This window comes from Penaeus vannamei, chromosome 13, assembly GCF_042767895.1.
Source record: "Penaeus vannamei isolate JL-2024 chromosome 13, ASM4276789v1, whole genome shotgun sequence".
In the NCBI taxonomy this organism is placed as follows: domain Eukaryota; kingdom Metazoa; phylum Arthropoda; class Malacostraca; order Decapoda; family Penaeidae; genus Penaeus; species Penaeus vannamei.
This window is the reverse complement of record NC_091561.1, coordinates 44020160-44027659: the sequence shown is the minus strand read 5'-3', so window position 1 is coordinate 44027659 and position 7500 is coordinate 44020160.

The following is a 7500-nucleotide window of genomic DNA, read 5'->3' as shown; positions in this document are numbered from 1 at the left end:
CTCTCTCTCTCTCTCTATTTCTCTCTCTCTCTCTCTATTTCTCTCTCTCTCTCTCTATTTCTCTCTCTCTCTCTATTTCTCTCTCTCTCTCTATTTCTCTCTCTCTCTCTATTTCTCTCTCTCTCTCTCTCTCTCTATTTCTCTCTCTCTCTCTCTCTCTCTCTCTCTCTCTCTCTCTCTCTCTCTCTCTCTCTCTCTCTCTCTCTCTCTCTCTCTCTCTCTCTCTCTCTCTCTCTCTCTCTCTCTCTCTTTTGGTTCGGGAAGAAAAAAAAGTCCGTCAAAATCGTTGCAGTTCACTTGTCTTCCCGACCGCTAAGGCAGCTTTTGTAACCAAGTCATGCGGACCCAATTCAAGTTTGGACATTTTGCTTGTTTTATAAGGAGGACCGGTACTGGGATTGTATGTAAATGAAAGGACGCTGTTTCTCTCTCTTTCTTTCGCTCGCTCTCTCTCTCTCTCTCTCTCTCTCTCTCTCTCTCTCTCTCTCTCTCTCTCTCTCTCTCTCTCTCTCGCTCTCTCGCTCTCTCTCGCTCTCTGTCTCTGTTTGTCTCTTTGTCTGTCTCTCTGTCTCTCTGTCTGGCTCTTTCTCTCTTTCTCTCTTTGTCACTTTCTCTCTCTCTTTCTCTCTCTCTCTCTCTCTCTCTCTCTCTCTCTCTCTCTCTCTCTCTCTCTCTCTCTCTCTCAGTCTCTGTCTCCCGGTCTCTCTCTCTCTCTCTCTCTGTCTCGGTCTCTCTCTCTCTCTCTCTGTCTCGGTCTCTCTCTCTCTCTCTCGCTCTCTCTCTCTCTCTCTCTCTCTCTTTGAAGATGGATATAACACCAAAGGGCAGGCGCAGGGGTCGTAAACAGAGGTAATGATATTCAAAAGATACATTAGGTTGACGTCTATGAGGCTTTAGTGGTAGAAAGATTTCGTTTTAGGTGGGACCACACGGCTGGGTTGTGGTCGGAGCCGGGCTTAGTTTTGTCTCTTTTCTTCTCTTCTCTTCCTCTTCTCGTCTTCTTTTCTTCTCTTCTCTCTCTTAATATTTATATATAATGTATGTGCGCACGTGCACAAACACGCGCGCGCACGCACACACACTCACACACACACACACACACACACACACACACACACACACACACACACACACACACACACACACACACACACACACATACACACACATACACACTCACACACACACACACACACACACACACACACACACACACACACACACACACACACACACACATATATATATATATATATATATATATATATATATATATATATATATATATATATATATATATATGCATTTTTTTTATTCATTAATTCATACAATGTCTCTCTCCCTGTAGCAAAAAAAAAAAAGTCTTTCTTAACAGTAACCTTGGCTATATTTTCCGCACGATTTCAGAGTCCGATCTCGGAAAATGCTGTATGTATAAAAAAAAAAAAAAAACCCTCTGAATTTGGTATGTACTTCCTGTAAACTTCATGCTGTATTTATTAAGAATCGATGCTAAGTTAATTCAGGCTTGGTTACGACACGGCCTTAGCACGAGTTATGGCGGCAGGGCGTCTGTGCTCGGAATTGTTTTTGCGTTCTCTAATATCTTGTCTCTGGAATTAATGCTTGTTCAACATCGTGGTCATGAACTTTAGTCTTTTTGGAATGTTCATCTTGCATTGGGGTTTTCATGGGTGGTTTTCTGAATCATTTTTGTAGTCGCGTGTATGTGTGTTTGTCTGATTTAAGGCCCTATCACACTAGCACTTTTTTCCGTCAATTTTTTTGCGTTTCCGAATGAACTCCGTATGGAAAAAAATGTAAACAAACATGACGCTATCGGAGGGAGGTCCCGGGAATCACACGAACATTCTCATACATCTTACGTTATTTTAAAGAAATAGGATGATGTATATTGTATTGACGAATGTTCTAAAATAATAGCTAATGTTTACATTCACTCATTCACTATCTAATTTATTAATAGCACATTAGCTTATGTTTACATTCACTCGTCCTATCTGATTTATTAATAGCACATTAGCTTATGTTTACATTCACTCGTCCTATCTGATTTATTAATAGCACATTAGCTTATGTTTACATTCACTCGTCCTATCTAATTTATTAATAGCACAAGATCAACGCGGAAATTAGTTAGACGGAAACGGTCGTAACCGTCTTGGTCTGGGAGGCGTTCCGTTTGTAGACGATCCTTGCGGAAAGCCTCAGATTCAGACTGAACCCCAGAAATTGACGGAAAAGGTGCTAGTGTGATAGGGCCTTAATAAGGTGCTGTCACACTAGCACTTTTTCCGTCAACTTTTTGACAATTTTATTTAACATCAGTATAAACATTTTCGAATATAACTTGATTTGACTATGCTGGGCTGAAAAAGTTGACGTTAAGGTTTTCAGACGGAAACGACCATTATCGTTTGACTGGAAAATCGACAATTCGCTGAAAAATGGACAAAATTTCAGAAAATTTAAAAAAAAAAAAAAAAAAAAAAAAAAAAAAAAAAAATGACGGAAAAAGTGCTAGTGTAACAGCACCTTAAGTCGTGCATTTACTTGGGGTCGGGGTTGTACGTACACGAGGAAGTTCTTAGGAGCTGGTGTGCTGTCTACGAACACTTACCCTATAAGGGATGAATAGATAAAGAGCGTTTATAAAGGAGAAATAGACATGTAGCGTATATAAAGGAGGAATAGATAAAGGAGCGTATATATAAAGGAGGTAAGAGATAGTCTAATAATCCTTTTGGGTGGCGTTCGTTTTGTAATATGAATGTGTTGTGTTGCAAAGTGTATGCTATTATTTTGTTGCAAAACCTGAGTTTGAGTTACTTAGCGTAGGTTTGTGAAAAGGGAGAAGTGTTTCTTTGTATCGGTCCTTATAAGTAGCTAGTCTGAACTGCATTCAACTGTACCGCAAATTTTGTAAAAATGAACATAAAAAAAACGTTTGTTGTTGAATGATAATGGATAATTCTTGGCATTTTTATTTTGTTTGTTTGTGTCTCCACAATTAATTAATTATTTATTTATTCAGTTTAAGTACATATCATTATTCTACGTTTGGCATTCCTGCTGGACTGCTGAACACGTCGGTAACTGACAGTGACAAGTTGGGTTGCATTGTTGCAGTTCGATGCCACGCTTATCTTCCTGTCTCTCTCTCTCTGTGTTTGCCTTTCTCTCCTTCTTACTCTCTCTCTCACTCTCTCTGTCTGTCTTTCTCTCCTTACTCACTCCCTCACTCTCTCTGTCTGTCTTTCTCTCTCTCTCTCTCTCTCTCTCTCTCTCTCTCTCTCTCTCTCTCTCTCTCTCTCAGTATCTTTCTATTACCCTTCTCTCCCTCTCTCCCTCTCTCCCTCCCTCCCTCCTCCTCCCTCCCTCCCTCCCTCTTTCATTCTCTCCATCCTCCTAGCCCTGCCCCTCTTTCCCTCTCCTCATCCCCCTCCCCTTCCCCCTTCCCCCTCTTCTACCTCTTCCCCCTTCCTCCTTCCTCCTTCTCCCACTCCCCACTTCCCCACCTCTTCTCTTCCCCCACTCCCCTCCCCCCCTTCCCCTCTCTGATGTTCCTCTCATTATTTCGTCGTGAATTTGGTGTTGATTAGGTGCCGTTACTAATGAGCGGTCTCGTCGCCTTAAATGGCCGTTGTCTCCGGATGAGGTCGTTAGGCGGAGGAGGGAGGCACCGGGAGGGATAGTTTGTGTTGGTGGTGGTGGTGTTGCTTTTGTTTTGGTGGTGTTGTTTGTTGTTGTTTGTTTTTGTTTTTTTGTTGTTGTGTTTTGTCGTTTTTATTTTGTTTGTAGTTGTTTGTCGTTGATTCATTGTCTTTATTTCATGTGCGTTTGTTTTTCTTTGTTTTTGGGTTTGTTCCTTAGTGGTTCGAGAGATGTGGTTTTCAGGGTTGAATACTCGATAAAAAAAAAAAAAAAAACTTTATCTTGTAAGAGGATTGTGATTTGATGATTTGTGTTTGGCGACGCGTTTGATTATCATTAATATTATAATTATTATTATTATTATTATTATTATTATTTCTATTTCTTTGTCTTTATCTTTATCTTTCACTCTCACTCTCTCTCTCTCTTTCTCTCCTCTCTCTCTCTCTCTTTCTTTCTCTCTCTCTCTCTCTCTGTCTCTCTCTCTCTCTCTCTCTTTCTCTTCTCTCTCTCTCTTTCTCTCTCTCTTTCTCTCTTCTCTCTCTCTCTCTCTCTCTCTCTCTCTCTCTCTCTCTCTCTCTCTCTCTCTCTCTCTCTCTCTCTCTCTCTCTCTCTCTCTCTCTCTCCCCCTCTCTCTCTCCCTCTCTCTCTATCTATCTATCTTTCTCTCTCTCTCTCTCTATCTCTCTCTCTCTCTCTCTCTCTCTCTCTCTCTCTCCCTCCTCCCTCCCTCCCTCCCTCCCTCCCTCCCTCCCTCCCTCCCTCTCTCTCTCTCTCCCTCCCTCCCCCTCATCTCTCTCTCTCCTTCTCCCTCTTTCTTTCTCTCTCTTTCTCTCTCGCTCTCGCTCTCTCTCTCTCTCTCTTTCTCTCTCTCTCTCTCTCTCTCTCTCTCTCTCTCTCTCTCTCTCTCTCTCTCTCTCTCTCTCTCTCTCTCTCTCTCTCTCTCTCTCTCTCTCTCTCTCTCTCTCTCTCTCTCTCTCTCTCTCTCTCTCTCTCTCTCTCTCTCTCTCTCTCTCTCTCTTCTTTTTGAGGGCGGAGGAGCAGATTCAAGTTGATTGTTGAATCTCATCGAACGGTACAGAGAATTTTTGAATAAAGACGTCACATTCGCAATTAAGGCTTCGGCGCCATTGAACTTTTTTTTTTTTTTTTTTGGGGGGGGGGATTGGAAAAAACAACGAAAAGAAGGAGAATGTATTGATAAACAGGTACATGCATTTATGATTTAATGAGATCGGTTACACGCGAATGGAAGAAGAGAAGAATTTAACTTATGTGATTTTCTTTAAAAAAAAAAGACAAGTATGAAAAAAATAAAATCAACAGAAATAAAAAACGTTATGGAAACAAATAAAACACGTCGAATAAAACATATATAATAAAACGTCAATCAAAATCAAAAATCTTTTAAAAAAATCAAGTCAATCAAAACCAGGAATCAAACAAAAAAAAATCAAAAATCAAACAAAGCCAAAACAGAAAGCGAGCAAGTAAAAAAATAATGCTAATCATCCGGCTTTACATATTACCGCCCGATAAAGAAAAAAATAATTACCCGCAGCCAGACCACTCGGGACTCGATTCGGACAAAAATGCAGCATCACGGGCAGCCGGTAGCTCGGCTCCTGGACTCGACCGGGAGGGAAGGCGGGCGGGACAGCGGGCGGCCGGGGAGTGGTGGCTGGCGCTCGGCGGCGGGGATGGGGACAAAAAAAAATGTGTGTGGGGGGAATTCGTTCGTATAGTAGTGAGGGATTTATATATGTATATATATGCGGTAATTTTCTATATTACCTTCGCCTCTCCGATATCGACGATTTTGGTATCGTTGGATTCCTCTCACTGTCCACATTGCAAATATATAGTTATTATTGCGCGGAAACCCCCCGTTAGCGACAAACTTGGCCCCGATAGCAAGGGAGGGCATGGAAGGTTCCAGGGAAAATGCGGGGTTAAATAACACTCATGATATAACAAACTGAAAATAACCATGGTTATTCACATGACTTTCCATTGCAGGGGGCTGTGCCCCCTGCGACCCCCCCTGGGGGGCTACCGCCCCCCCAACCCCCGCCGAGGAAACAAAACCTAATCATTGTATACAGAGACTATTGTAGTATAATCACGATGAACGGGGTATACCATGAACAGAAGAGCGCCCTCGTCGGCGGGTTTTGCGCCTCTCTCGATGTTACACCGATGGCCTCAAGGTCGAGTATCCCGTCCCCTGGAACCACGATTTTCGAATTCCTAACCGAAATAACCGTCGCATTCAGTACTTCGCCATGGCCGACGCGATGACCGAGTGTGGAGGTGCTCCTACTAGGTACCAGGTTATGGTAGGGTAAGTTATCGGCTCCACATCTAGTTCGTGTGCGCTCTATCCTGCCGTGAATATGTGATGGATATTTTGTTTCCTCGGCGGGGGTTGGGGGGCGGCAGCCCCCGCTGGGGGGGTCGCAGACCCCTGCAATGAAAAGTCATGTGAATAACCATGGATATTTTCACTGTAGGTTATATTAATAGGATAATTTTCTATATTACGTCCGCCGCTCCGACATCGTCGCCCCCGATATAGGGCCCAAGTTTGCCGCTAAATGGGGTTTCCGCGCAATAAAACATATTTGGATTGTGCAGAGTGAGAGGAATCCAACGATACCAAAATCGTCGATATCGGAGAGGCGAAGGTAATATAGAAAATTACCATAATATATATATATATATATATATATATATATATATATATATATATATATAGAGAGAGAGAGAGAGAGAGAGAGAGAGAGAGAGAGAGAGAGAGATATAGAGAGAGAGAGAGAGGAGGAGAGAGAGAGAGAGAGAGAGAGAGAGAGAGAGAGGGAGGGAGAGAGACCTGTCTGGGATTCCCCCCTAATCTTCGACATGAGATCACAATTATTATCACAACTTCCCGCGCCGCAGAGGGGGTGAGCGATCACCTCGACCTCCTTCAAAGGACACCCGATAGCTGTCTTTAAATGGCCTAAAAGAAGAAGAAGAAGAAGAAGAGGGCCTGCCAGTGTTGCCGTTGATATTGCATTTTATATTGCGAGAGAGTAGGCCTAAGTTTTGTTTTTAGGATGTTATCTATTTGAGGAAAAAAGTTTTTGTTCAGTTGAGGATTAAGACTATGATAAACTTGTTTGTATTCTCTGGTTGCTTGAGATTACGTGCATTATGATGAGTTATTATCATTATTATTATTGTTATTATTATCATTATCATTATTATTGTTTTTATTAGTGTTATCATCATCATATCATCACCACCACTACCATCATCATCATCACCATATCATCATCGTTATCATCATCATCATTATCATCACCACCACCACCACCATCATTATCATCACCACTACCACCACCATCTCCACCACCATCATTATCATCACCACCACCATCATCTCCACCCCCATCATCATCATCACCACCACCACCACCATCTCCACCACCACCACCACCATCTCCACCACCATCATCACCACCACCACCATCTCCACCACCACCATCACCATCTCCACCATCACCATATCATCATCCCCATCATCTCCACCACCATCATTATCATCACCACCACCATCAAGGAATAACAAACCAAACTGCAAACTCCCCGCGTTCAGTCCGAGCGATACGTTATCCAAGAACTCTATTTTCGACCTAACGGACTCTTAATATGAATCATTCGTAAGCTGCCGATGGTCCGGCCGGTGCAAGACTTGGCCCCTCGCGATGATGGACGAATGTTGTCAACGAATGAGAGAAAAAAAGGGAAAAAAAGCGAGGGTTAGTGACCCCGGAGCTAAGA